The 11,314-nt window shown below is 39.8% G+C and overlaps 1 protein-coding gene across 1 annotated transcript in view; it reads left to right on the top strand.

Moving 5' to 3' along the window:
• The first annotated feature begins 7,630 nt into the window (after nucleotides 1-7,630).
• The window catches only part of LOC125747649 (contactin-3-like), a 62,079-nt gene continuing 58,395 nt past the window's right edge, over nucleotides 7,631-11,314 (top strand). The window contains exon 1 of the mRNA XM_049023062.1: nucleotides 7,631-8,105. The gene's annotated coding sequence lies outside the window, so the exon portion shown is untranslated. The remainder of the gene's footprint in view (nucleotides 8,106-11,314) is intronic.

Raw genomic sequence — 11,314 nt, 5'->3', positions numbered from 1 at the left:
GGTTACACACCTCACCCTGAGAGCACAGTGGTTACACGCCTCACCCTGAGAGCACAGTGGTTACACGCCTCACCCTGAGAGCACAGTGGTTACACACCTAACCCTGAGAGCACAGTGGTTACACTCCTCACCCTGAGAGCACAGTGGTTACACACCTCACCCTGAGAGCACAGTGGTTACACGCCTCACCCTAAGAGCATAGTGGTTACACGCCTCACCCTAAGAGCACAGTGGTTACACGCCTCACCCTGAGAGCACAGTGGTTACACTCCTCACCCTAAGAGCACAGTGGTTACACGCCTCACCCTAAGAGCACACTGTGTTTTAGCACAAGTGTGGCTTTGCACATTTGCATTTTTAAAATGGTCTGTTCATATTCCTTGTAGTATGTAATTTTTCTTTTCTTTGCTTTTTTCTTTTTGGTTAAGTGCAAGTACACTTGCTTGCGTATTACTTTCTGGAAAGATGGCAGCTCAGCTGTAGTCACGACTTTAAAATATTTTCCAAAAATGAATTGGGGTTGGCATAGTATTTCTCCATAGAACTGCTGATACACACTCTTGTTTACTGAGGTTGTTTATTGGAATATGGACAGAGTGACAATGCATCCTGTAATTAAACATCTATGCAGCAAAGAGCTTTGAACTGATACTAACATTGCTAACCTGACCGTTCGAAAGGTCAGACATAATATTCCAGGAGGAAGATTCTCAACAGTTATACCTCTGATGAAATGCATGAATAAATTAACGCAGTAATGAGGGCCAAACATGGCGGAGCACAACATTAATAATGATGCTCATCCTGTGGTGAATAGTGCTCATGGTAATAAAGAGGCATTGTACTGGGAGCTTCCACCTGAGATCTAGCAACCTTTGGAAAGTTCAAGATATGTGTGTGCCTGAGTGTGTGTGTGTGCATGAGTGGGTGTGTCTGTGTGTGCATGTGAATTAGGTTTATAATACATTGAGGGGACCAAATGCCCCCCACAATGTAATAAAAACCTGTTATTTTGACATTGTGAGGACAATTTTTCAGGTATCCATGAAGATCTGTGAATGTAATCAAAAAACAAAAAAATCCAAAAGTCTTGTATTTTGTTTGGTTACTTATGGTGAAGGTTAGGGCTGGGTGGGGGGTAAGGTCATCATAATGGGATTAGAGATTTCCCCATAGGAATGAATGGAGACTCCACAGAAAATTATAATTACAAACTGCAAACCTGTGTGTGTGCATGTGTGTGTTTGTGTGTACAGTATGTGTGTTTGTGTGTGTGTGTGTGTGTGTGTGTGTGTGTTTGTGTGTACTGTATACAGCCACTGAAAAAGAGACCACTCTATATTTTTAAACCAATCTGCATTTTTAAATCCTGGTTTAGTCACAGTTCTGCTGGCAGAAGGCTACACTGAGCAGCAGGTTGCTAAGCAGGAGACACTGGGAATGATCAGAAACCAGCCAGGTAAAGGGCGAAAGCGGCTTTCTAATGCCAGAGATGACCGTTAACTTATCCGAGATGAGAAATGTCTATCTTATAAAATTCTATCTTATAAAAATCTGTGACTGCAATGAAAAAACTTAAAATGCAAAAGGTTGTCATAGTTATCATTAGCATTTTTCCCATAGAAGTGAATCAGTCCCCAAAAAGAAATGATTACACGATTGTGTGTGTGTGTGTGTGTGTGTGTATACAGTCATAACCAGGTGTCAGTAGAGATACCCTCAAAGGCCAGGGGCTCTTCTAAGAAGACTGATATTGGTGATATTCTTGCTTTGATCATTAAGCCAGTTGATGAGGACGTTTATAGCTATTGTCTCATGTCAGAGTGCAACTGAGGTTTCGATTTTTAAAGAAATGAAAGGAGCAGAAGAAATGAAGTGGATGTGCCACGAGTATGAAGAAGGGAATGTGAGTCTGACCCTAAAGTGTTCAGTAAATTCACGCTTTGTGTTAAGATACTGAAGGCGCAGATGCTTATGCAGAAACATCTGAGATCCCATTTGGTCTGGATTATTTTCCGACAGGCACAAAAATATCAAAGACAGTTTGGTTGGAAGTGAAATCTGTCCTTCAAGAAACATTCTGTACCAATAAAATTAGAAACCAAAGTTGAAATCTGTAAAGTTTAAGCACACGTTTGCATGCATTTAAGCCAAAGTTATTCACAGTATAATTGATGCCATGAACAAGCTCCAAATATAGCAAACAAAAATTAAAAAGTTTTTGTTTGGCAGCAAGATTTGTCCTTCAAGAAACATTCTGCACCAATAAAATTAGAAGCCAAAGTCAAAATCTATAAAGTTTGACCACATGTTTACATGAATCTAAGGTAAGATGATTCATCTCCTGTAATTGATTCCTGGAACAAGCCCCATAAAAGAAAAGGAGTAATTTTAGCTTGTTATTTTGTGGAACATCTGCAAAGCATTATGATCAAGAACCATTTATTTATTTTGTATTAATGTTAATGGATACAGAGGATACACTAATGATGTTATAGCACACAAAATTGAGGGGATTTGTTGGTTTCTGTTTGTTAAATTGGAAATTTACCACACAGACTATTATTTTTGAATGTTCATATAAAGCTTTTGAGAAGCTTCCACATGGATCACGTTTAGCCGTACCTTTGAAATGATAAAAGGAAAATGGCAGAAAACTTAACAAATGAGGCGGCCAATTCTCTTTGATGTTCTGGCTACGGTTTGACAACATGACTGTGCTGTGAGATTTTGTCTCCTTTTGGATATCGGGTCCCCATATTCAGTAGGAAGGAGATTTCACAGTAAATCTGGGGACTTTTCTATCAATAATGCTTATCACAGTCATGCATCCCATCATCAAGATGTTATATATTATTTATGTTATGTAGAAGATCGGTAGGCATCTAAGCAATAGATAATTAATTATTCATTTGTGTACGGTTCATTATAACTTAAGAAAAAAACTTGGGGAAAAACTGAAACAGAAATGACAAATAAATGAATTCACAGAAATTATTTACAATTTACTTTTTGATTTGTCTTTATTTTTGCGAAGAGATATTTCATGTCTTTAAGGACAAAATCTGCATCCAATTGTTGGAACAGCCCATTCACCTGGATGCTGCCATTCCCTCTGTGAGCTGCTAATTTTGCTGTACTTGTAATAAACAGCCGTGGACACTTAGCTTTCCACTTGATCTTAGTTACACAATCGCGATAAGAAAATACGTGATACTGAGCCGAGCGACAGCATTGTTCAAAAATGTGTGCAGATATATAACTCGCCGAATGTGACAATAAGCGCGACAGCAGGCGCACATTTGCAGGATACCACCTTGCTTGTTACGCACCTATATATGGCCATGTAGCTGCCTCACGCTGGCATGGTGACTGACTAGAGGTGAAACGTGTCATCCATCTGTCTCAAGATTACCGTGTTCCCATCTTATTTCGGCCTGTTCTGCAGCCGACAGAGCTCACCTTTTAGATGGCATACGGGTTTATTTCCCCATGCAGTCTGACTTTTTGGAGCATTAACAGCATCAGAGGAATGAAGATGCTGTGAAACAAGGGAGCAATAATAACCATTAACGTCATATATTCTTGTACAACGTACGCGATAATTGACAACACAAAGAAGGAAGCCTTTAAATCGAGTAAAATATGTCTTTTTTTTTTTTAAACCCAAAACTGCTTATCTGGTACTGGGTCAGTGAGCCTGGCATATGTCCCAGGTAGCCCAGAACACCCTGGGGGAGGGATTCCAGTCCATCACAGGGCACACACAATGCAGAGATGCCAGCCCACCCAATGGCAGGAGCTGGAAAGCAGAACACCCGGAGGAAACCCATGCAGACCGGAGGACGCACAAACTCACACATACAGGAGTGAGGGTTAAGGTTAGAACCCCCAAAACCAGGAGATATGAGGGAATAGCACTGCCCACCTACCACTGAGTAAATAACAAGCAATAAAATCCTAATTCGTAGGGTTTAATAAAAGTAATAATATTAAAAATGTGATTGGAAGGTTGTGGGTTCGAGCTCCAGTCTTGACTGAATAATCACATGTCTGTGGGCCCTTGAGAAAGACCTCAAGCCCCAGCACCAGGGGTGCTGCATGCTCCCCCCCAAGCCCCCTGCCCAAGCCCCCTGCCCAAGCCTGCTCTCACCTGTACTGTATGTGTCTGTGTGTTTCATAGCAAGAAAGAAGGGATGGGCAAAGAGAATTTCCCCATGGGGACTAATACAGGACAGGCGGTCCCCGGGTTAAGAACGTATGACTTACAGACAACTTGTACTTATGAACGCACTGTTATGAAGTCTGATATTAAGACTGAAGTAAAGTCTGTGATATTAAAAGCTAAAAAATAGTTAAAGACTATGGTTTATCATTACGGACACATGCACTGCATAAAAGCACAGCGCAGCTTCAGTTGTTTGTCGACTCGAGGTACAGAACTTTAAGTAGTGATTTTCTTATCTGTGTTTTATTGTCATTATTATTTACTTTATTATTACTTTCCCAAGTTTGACTTAAAGACAAACTTAGGGAATTGATCTCATTCGTAACCTGGGGATGGTCTGTATCACTATTCTATTCTATTCTATTCTATTCTATTCTATTCTACTCTATTCTATTCTATTCTATTCTATTCTATTCTATTCTATTCTATTCTATTCAAAAGTAATAATGTTAAAATATTAAGCAAGAGATGCATTCTCTAAAGTAAAACTTGAGGTGTTTTACCACCTACACGAATGTGCTGTGCTCCACATGACCAAATGTTCTTATCAAGCATCGTACATTTCTGGCGCATTCCCAACACTCCCAGTACTGATAAACGGCATCTGTGACTCTCACTCCCAATGCCTGCTTATGTTAGTTATCTCTTGAATATATTGCCACAAATTCGATGTTACCGAAAGTTTACAAAAAAAATAAATAAATAAAAAAACATTTGTGGGTTTTTTAAAGTTTTGTTTCAGGTGAATCTCTTCATTCATGTTGCAACATCTTCAAGGTTCAGCCGTATGTTTAATAAAAATGATAATTTAATAGCTAAAACATAACGCGGCACTGCAGATCACTGTCTTTGTCGGGGCTAAGTGGACCCCATCAGCGTTTTCCTTGTGCCCCTCGCCCCAGTTATACATACGGACTGGAGTGTTACTGTAGCTCCATTTGCGTTCATCTACACATATTCATGAATCACACACGAAGTATCAGTAGCTTTAAATTCAATTTTTTATAACGTATATTTTATTTACATCTACTTTTTTATACATTCACATTTAAGGGCAGAGTTTGCAGCCCTACTGTACATATTGAGCAAATTTTATTTTACAAATCTGAGCATCCACTAGTCTTGGTCTGATTTAAAAATCTAACATGACAAATCATCCATCTTTTTTATTTTGAATCAGTAAAACCGCATCATTTAAAAATGTACAAATATTTACACCTTACACCTGCCGGAATGTGACTGACTGTGATTGTGATCTCAGAACACAAATATAAACAGGAGTTTGCAAACTCGCCCCCAGATTAAACACACAGCAAGCAAACAATAAGCTCTATTCACCTTTGTTTCACGGCCTGTTGTGCTACAGCAAATGTGCGAGATGTGTGAGAACTTGGAGCCCCCAACGCCAGTACATATATGGTGAGAAATTAGATTGTTTGATATGAACTGGGAGGCGTGAGTGTTATTTACTGAGATGTGTAATTCACAATTAAGGCAGATGGGAGAAAGACTCCTGTAACATACATTCAGGAATTAAGTGTTAATGGCTTACCAATGTGTAATGATCAGTGCTCGATTTTTCTAAAGCATCTAACTGAATGGCAGCTTTTAAAATTCAAGTCATACGGCAGGAATCAGCGTTCGGCTGACTGCGTAGGCATCGTCGGGTATTCTACAATTATGATGGCACGTCTATCCACAGGAGTGAGCCGAGATTGTGTGTGAATTGCGTGTGAATGATTGCGAAGCTCTTCACAGAAATCCTCACCAATGCAGATGATGCTTTTCGCTTGGATGCAGCAACAGCTGGGCCCGGTTAATACAGAGGCATCAAATATGTGGAAAATGGGCTGATGGAAGAAGACAAAGTAGTGTGGTCTGGGGAAGGGAGACACCATCAAGGAGACAGGCTCTCGCTAATTAAATTGTGAAATTTTTCACTCAATTCTTTATAAAGCTGGATGCGAACAAGTTTATAAGCGATTTATTTATGATTTATATAACAGTTTTTCTGCACTTAAACATAAATTTTAAAACATTTTAGAAGTCACGTGTCCTCAGTGTAAAGATGTTTCATTTTGTTTCATTTCGGCTTTATTTGTATAGCACATTTTCAAAACATTACATTGTCTCAAAGTGCTTTACATGATCACTGCCCAAAGCCCCCAGTGAGCAAGACAGAGGTGACAGTGGCAAGGAAAAACTCCCTAGAAGGAAGAAACCTTGGGAGGGTCAGCAGAGGACTCCCTAACCCCAACCAGATCCTAAGGGGGAACCCATCCTCCAAAATCACAAATCACAAAATGCAAAATAAAATGGCAGTTTTTAAATGTAGCAGGAAATGAGAGACTTGATTGTTTTCCTAAGTAATGGTGTCACTCTACTCAGCCTCGGTCGGTGGCATGGAGGTTGGCGACAGAAGATTTTGTCAGCTGGACCAGTTGGGGATGAACATGCAATGATGTGGATTGATTTGGGATGCAGGGTAAAGAAGGCGAATCGATGAAAGGTTACTTACTGCATGTGTAAGACGTGATCAGCCCATCCTATCAACAGCAGGCTGTGCATAACTTCACTACGTTCACTGCCTACCATATGATCATGAGTCAAACATCCTTGCACTTTGTGAGAAAAGTGGTCGCAGTGGTCAGTGTCTTGCTTAATCCGTCATCCTTCTTCACCAGTTTTTCCAAACCAAATGCGGGGAACATCAAACGATGCTTGCAGGCTGGAGTGCCCCTTCACCACTGAGAAGAGCTATGCTACATATAGGGTGCATTTCCTCGCCCTTTAGTGGGGACAGTAAAGGCCAGTAAATGCAAAGAAATTCTGAGCTTTCATATTCAGCTGGTGGTGGGACATTTCTGCCATAAATGGGAACACAAAACGCCTCCATCCAGAGCGGTGAATAGTCCCTAAAACGGTCCGATGAGCAGAAAATGAAATGTGTTGGATCTTTGGGGTCCAATGAAATCTTAAGTACTGTGTTAGAGTTTATGACAAATGCGATCGAATATTCTCAATAAACAGAATCCTACCTTTGCATGGACGACCTAAGCACACGAATGAATAATAATTAATAATAAATCTATAAATTTTAAAAAAGGTATAAAATCTATACAATGACTTTCATATACATATGATGAGGGACAATAAGTGAGAAAAAAAATAGTTACGGGGCATGTGTAAATGTACTTAAAATTTAAATGCCAGCTTCATTTTCTAAGTAAACCACTTAAGGTGTTATAATTGTAAGTGGAGACCCAGCGATGTGAGTCTGTAACGTGTCATATGATTATGGCATCGGAGCTCCATTCATTGGACGTGAGAAGGTGTAATGCTTGGTGTGGATGGGTATGGTCTGCACGGAGGTATTTCTGCAAACGCAGAGGCTCATAAATTCACAGTGTGGCGCAGTTAATCGCCGCGTCGTTTGGCTTCAAATCCCCCTTTAAACAGCGCTCGCAGTTCAGCAAGGGATATAACATCTCATCTGAAAACATCACATTCCTTTGGCAGTAAGCTGGAGATTGCTTGAAGAAATTATATAGGAAAGTATAAACATATAGTGCAGGTTACCCAGACAGCGGAGCTGAGGCTCGCGTTTGCGGACTCGAATAGAGGCTTTGGGGATTACGGTGCGTCTTTCTGCACCCGGAGGCACGAGCCGCTGTCCCCAGGACCGGGGTGCAGATCCGCGCGGCACCGCCACACCGTGCAGGATGACTGATCTTACTTACTGAGGAAATGGTCGCATTAACAGTGAAGCACAAAGGCGCTACACCGTGCATGCCAGCATAGGAATCAATGCCCTGCAAACAGCCTGGACTTCCAGTTTCATGAGGAGAAAAAAGACCGCATTTTCTTCGCCGGCTGGGTAAGTAACAGAAAATCCGCGAGAACTGTGCTTACTGCTATTTTTCACGCTTACATTAAAATACACTTAATCCATTATTACATATCTTACTCCTATCATCATCAAGCTTATTATTTAAATTATGATTATTATTATTATTACTGCCACTACTATTACTACTACTACTACTACTTCAACTAGTAGCCTACTACTGTGAAATACTATAGCAGAAATATATATTTTAAAAACTGCATATGAACTGATTTTTTTACAGCAGGCTATGTGTGCTTGTTCTTCTAAATGTCTTAAGAATATATTACTTCTTAACGTTTTTCCAAAACGAATTAGACAAAAGTGCGCGTATTTCTGTGTGCTTTTTGCCGTGCGAATATTTCAGTATTAACTGAACTTTTGAGAAGTATCTATGCACGATTAAAATAATAAAGTTAAATCAATAAAACACACTTGTAGTACGAAAATATGCTTTATGCGGAGGCGTATTGGATCCGGATTTTGCGTCACTTTTCTCATTTAAAGCCTGCGTGATTTTTTGCGTTTTACAACGCGAAACCTAAGAAGCTTTGGCTCAGTGCGCAATCGAATAGGAAGGTGTCGCCATCAGCTTTTGAGATCTGGCACGGTTGTCTTGTATCTGGTTGATTAGGCATCCAAAGCGGCATTCAGTATTACTGGTAGCTGTTTTTTAGGAAATGTACAAGATTATGTGCCACTTGGGTTGAGGACACGCGATGCAGGTGTCTCCCTAAAATTCATTAACTCACATGTCCATTAACCTGTCATTAGAATGACCCTCCAGAACTTAAATTCACCTACCGTCATCTACCATCCACCAGCCTTTCTCAGACATCAGAAATCTGTATGGTGTTCGGTAAACCAGATGGGGAATAACACATGAAAATTGTTTATTTATTTATTTGTTTGTTTAGTGCATTTTTGGCCAGCAGTCACAGCTAAACCTGAGATGAAAAGTAATGTTTATTACCTAAGGGTGTTATTTAGTTGTACCTGAACACTGTATCGTAATTGCACCTTGGTAAACATGACTCACTTTGAAGGCGTCAGGTAACTTCCTCCGGTCCCCTCGCTTCCTTAAGTTGACTTTAAAATGACATATAGCCTGATCGCGATGTTGGGCTCTGATCTGCTGTTCCGTGGCACCATACCTCTGGATGTTTGATGTGGCTCACAGACAGCAGAAGAAATCTTCTTGTCCAGAGTCTTCCGTCTGATAACTGATAATTCATTCCTTTTGCTGTAAGGAGGACGGTGCAGAGAGGTGACACAGTGCTCTATGTGCCCGACTCCTGTCTTGCTATGTGATAGGTGTCCTTGGTCTCTCAAGGGATTGTCTGAAGGGTCCCCGGAGAGCCAAAATGTCCTAGGTGTGTGCTTTTAGCTACAGTAAGGTGACTTCAGTCATAGCCTTCAGATGGATTCAAGTCCTCGTTAAACTCATGTTCATTGGATTATTTCTAGGTATATCACCAGACCAGAATCTTGCTGCCTTTCATTTTTCTTCAGGTGGATCAAATTAATATCTATAGCTATGAGTGTGTAGAAAATGTGTTCGACAAAAACTTTGCACATATTGTACATATAATCAATAATTAATCCTAATGTGCGCACTTACTTTGCATTCCAGTTTAGAAAAACAAAAACTATGATTATGTATTTTGACATGATTTGGAAATTTTGGAAGTAAGTTTTAATGGTTTTAGAGTTCACTGTTGTCCTTTCGATCATGTTCCAATCAGAGCAACCCCTGTTAACAGAGAGTAAGTATAATTCGCTCATGTGAGTGATTGGCTGTTCTGTCAGGACACATTTTTTCTACCCGTTCTCCTGGGTGTGGTAACATTGTATTCTCTTGTGATTTCTGGTGCTGTTATGGAAGAGTGTTGCCAGTTTCAGATGTTATAAAATGTTATTTATGCATGCATGCTAAGACACATTGATCAATCAGATTCACGCTGCTCTCGACTGCCATTTGCTTTGATGGAAGCAGTTCTCAAAGCAACAGTCAGGAACTTCTCAATAATTACATTTACATAAAACATAGAAGTATGAAGAATGATATTTCTTGGTTGCAGATGTAGAATAATGCATTGTTTATGAAATGGTCTATTGACATATGTAGAATAACTGTTTCAGGATACCTTTGTAGTTCATATCTATTTTGCATTTAACGACAAACATTGCACAGCTTGTCTACAGTAGGTGTTGTGTCGGATATCCTGGGTTATTGTCATATTTATTGTTAATGTTGACTGCAGACATATTCCAATTACAATTTGGTGTTGTGATTATCCATTCGAGCGTTGGTTCCAATTGGTTTAGCCTCAGAATCCTGATTTTTCTGTGGTCCTTAAGGGATCACGACCTAAATTTAAAAAAAAAAATATTGAACCAAATTTATTTCACAGAAAATACAGTAACGGTAAGTACAATATAGCGCAGTAACAGTAATGCTGTATGAGAAATCCCAGTCCATGCCAGTCAATATATATATAAATACACCAATCACACATTCCATGACCCAGTGAAAGTGGTCCCACGCCCCTTTTGGGTTGTGACCCACCAGTTGGGAAATGTGCATTAAAGCAAAAATGCTGCTATTCATAAGAAGAATAACAAGATTAATCGCAGTAGCATTGGCAGTAGAATAATACAGTCGCATTCCACACTACATTTTTTTCTGATCGATCTTGTTTCAATGTACAAATTGATTTTTTAAAAATGTTAGACTTGGTCCTGCTCAACATATTTTTCCAGCTTTTATTCTTTAATAAGTACTGCAGTTGGAAACTGGTGATTTTGCCACCTTGGATACAAACACTGGGGCAGCATCATACCACAGGAAGCAGTGCTGTAGTATTACATGGAAATCAGCTGTAAAGCTGCATCACATGAACTGGTCCGTCGAGATGCACAAGAAACGACAGACACTGTTATGGCATTAAGGTGTAACTGCAAAGAGTAAATTCACACCTCTGTTTTCTGTGAACATTGTCGCAGCATTTTGCTCTTCATGAAGCCCATCTATAGAATGTTTTACTTCAAAGCACATACTGTAACACACAGGCCATGGAGAATCCCTCATCCAGTGAAATACCCAGTGAGAGTACAGTTGAATAAATTTATTATTTCTGAAGCCATCGGAATATTCTCCATCTTTATTTTATATTATTATCTTTACTTGAATATATCGA

Source organism: Brienomyrus brachyistius, chromosome 8, assembly GCF_023856365.1.
Source record: "Brienomyrus brachyistius isolate T26 chromosome 8, BBRACH_0.4, whole genome shotgun sequence".
Lineage (NCBI taxonomy): Eukaryota > Metazoa > Chordata > Actinopteri > Osteoglossiformes > Mormyridae > Brienomyrus > Brienomyrus brachyistius.
The sequence above is the reverse complement of the archived record's forward strand: the minus strand, read 5'-3'. Positions and strand labels throughout refer to the sequence as shown.